Source organism: Lupinus angustifolius, chromosome LG17 (assembly GCF_001865875.1).
Source record: "Lupinus angustifolius cultivar Tanjil chromosome LG17, LupAngTanjil_v1.0, whole genome shotgun sequence".
NCBI classification, from domain to species: domain Eukaryota; kingdom Viridiplantae; phylum Streptophyta; class Magnoliopsida; order Fabales; family Fabaceae; genus Lupinus; species Lupinus angustifolius.
Window position 1 is genome coordinate 13652596 of NC_032025.1, and position 3162 is coordinate 13655757.

A 3162-nucleotide genomic window follows, 5' to 3' on the forward strand; every position below is an offset into this window, starting at 1 on the left:
AGGCGATTATGCCATGTACCAGGGCCCAAGGCACTTTTCGAGTATTGTTATCCCTCAAACAGATAGGACTGTGGAAATCAAGCCAGCCTATTTGAATCTGGTGAGTGCTCACCAATTCACAGGAAAAGATTATGAAGATCCGTACGCTCACCTTGATAATTTCTATGAATTGGTGGCCACAATGGGTTATAATGATGCTCAGAGGGAAGCTGCTTATATGATGCTATTCCCCTTCTCCTTGTTGGGTGAAGCTAGAGAGTGGTTGAAATCTCATCCAACTCAGAGTTTGACGAGTTGGAGTGACTTGGAGTCCAAGTTTTTAACAAGATTTTTTCCACCAGCTCGGTATGTACATGCCAAGTTTGAGATATCCACCTTCAGGCAGGGGACTGATGAAGCATTTTATGAAGCTTGGGAACGTTTTCAGGCGTTACTCAGGAAATGCCCGAATCATGGTTTTGAAGATATTGATCAATTAAACATCTTCTGCAATGGGTTGAAACCAGAAACGAAGATGATTCTAGATGCTGCAGCTGGTGGTACTATGATGTCGGTGGATGCCGAACAGGCAACTAGAATTATCACTGCTCTATCTGCTACAGACAGACAAGCTCAGCATAACAGAAGGACAGTGCAGAAGCGAGGGGTGTTGGATTTGAGTACTTCTGATGCAATTCTAGCTCAGAATAAGATTTTAACTCAACAAATTGAGGCATTAACCAAACAAATGACTAAATTGCCTCAACAACTTAATGTGGTTCAGACTCCTCCAGTCCATCAGCAGGTCTTATGTTGCGAATATTGTGGTGGTGATCATGTCAGTGGTCATTGTTCAATGCATAGTAACAGACAAGAAGAAGAAGTTCAGTATGTCAATAATCCACCTCGTCAGGGTAATTTCCCCAACAACCCTTCGTTCAAAAACCAGTTTTCACAGGGGTGGAGGGGAAATCAGAATCAGAATTCTAATTTCGGGTGGAGGCAAGAAGCTGGACCATCTAACCGACAACCACCATGTCAATCTTCATATCAGCAAGGTCAACATCCACCAATGCATGAGCGACAAACAAAATTAGAAGAAACATTAGAAAAATTCATGCAGGTTTCTATTTCCAATCAGAAAAATACTGACGCATCCATCAGGAATCTAGAGACTCAAGTGGGTCAGTTGGCCAAGCAAATGGCAGAGCAGAATGCAGACAGACAGCAATTTTCCGCTAACACTCAGACCAACCCGAAAGAGCACTGCAAATCTATCACTACCAGAAGTGGTAAGGTTATCGGTAAAAGCATTGGCGAGAATTTAGCTGTTGAGCAAGAAGTATTGCGTAGAAATGAAGTCGGAACATCCGAAAAAGTAAACAGAGATATACATAAAGGTAAGGAGGTAGAACATGAGGAAGGTGATATTACTACAACTGTTACAAGGGAGAACGATGATGAAAATAAAACTGAATTACCTCAGTTGAAGGATCTCCCTTATCCAAAACGTCCTTCCAAGAAAGATAAAGAGCGCCAGTATGCGAGATTCTTAGCTTTATTCAAGAATCTCCAGATCAACATTCCTTTTATGGAAGCTATGGAACAAATGCCTGTTTATGCAAAATTCATGAAGGATTTGTTGACAAAGAAAAGAAAAATGTCAGAAGAAACTGTAACATTGGAAGCCGGGTGCAGTGCTATAATTCAGAAGTCTTTGCCTGAAAAGACTAAAGATCCAGGCAGTTTCACAATACCAGTCACAATCGGTGAGTTATCTGTGGGAAAGGCGCTGCTTGACTTGGGGGCTAGCATTAATCTTATGCCCCTTTCAATGCTGAGACGGATTGGGGAGTTAGAGATCAAGCCTACCAGAATGACATTGCAACTTGCGGATCGATCTGTTAAGTACCCATATGGACTGGCTGAGGATGTTTTGGTAAAAGTTGATGGGTTAGTCTTTCCTGTCGACTTTGTTATCATGGATATTGAAGAGGATAAGGAAGTTCCCCTGATTCTGGGTAGACCTTTCATGAAAACTGCAAGGGTCATTATTGATGTTGATAACGGTAAGCTGAAGGTTAGAGTGGAGGACCAAGAAGTCAACTTTAATGTTTTTGAAGCTATGCAGCATCCACAGGATAAACAACATTGCTTTCGTGTAGATGTCATTGAGAATTTATTGTTGCTTGATGACATTCATATGAAGAACACTAATCCCTTAGAAAAGGTATTGATGGGAGAGCTGGAAGGCAACAGTCCTATAGAGGATAAATTAATGAAGTCACATTTGGCAGAGTTGGATGCATCTCGCAAGGTTACATCTGATCAGAGTCATGTAGAGAAGTTGGGTAAAGATCAAAGTTCTGAAATTCCAAAGGTGGAGCTAAAACAACTACCTGTGCACTTGAAATATGTATTTTTGGAAGACGGAGGTCAGAAACCGGTGATTATCAGCAGCACCTTATCCTTTACAGAAGAACAACAAGTTATTGAGGTGCTCAAGAAAAATGCTGGTGCAATTGGGTGGACATTGGCTGATCTACATGGAATCAGTCCATCCTATTGCATGCATAAAATTCACATGGAAGATGACTATAAACCGGTAGCACAACCGCAGAGACGTCTTAACCCAACCATGAAGGAAGTGGTTAAAAAAGAAGTGATTAAACTATTGGATGCTGGGATGATTTATCCTATATCTGATAGTAAGTGGGTGAGTCCGGTTCAGGTAGTCCCAAAAAAAGGGGGTATGACTGTCATTAGGAATGAAAAGGATGAATTAATTCCTACTAGAACGGTCACTGGTTGGCGCATGTGCATCGATTATCGAAAATTGAATCAAGCCACTCGGAAAGATCACTTCCCTCTGCCATTTATGGATCAGATGATTGAGCGACTAGCTGGTCAAGCATATTATTGTTTCCTGGATGGATATTCAGGCTACAATCAGATCACTGTGGATCCAGAGGATCAAGAGAAGACAGCTTTCACATGTCCTTTTGGTATCTTCGCTTACAGGAAGATGCCATTTGGACTGTGCAATGCACCAGCAACATTTCAACGGTGCATGTTAGCTATCTTTTCTGACCTGGTGGAACAATGCATTGAAGTTTTCATGGATGACTTCTCGGTCTTCGGGTCGTCATTTGAGAGTTGTTTGGCAAATCTGGACATCATTTT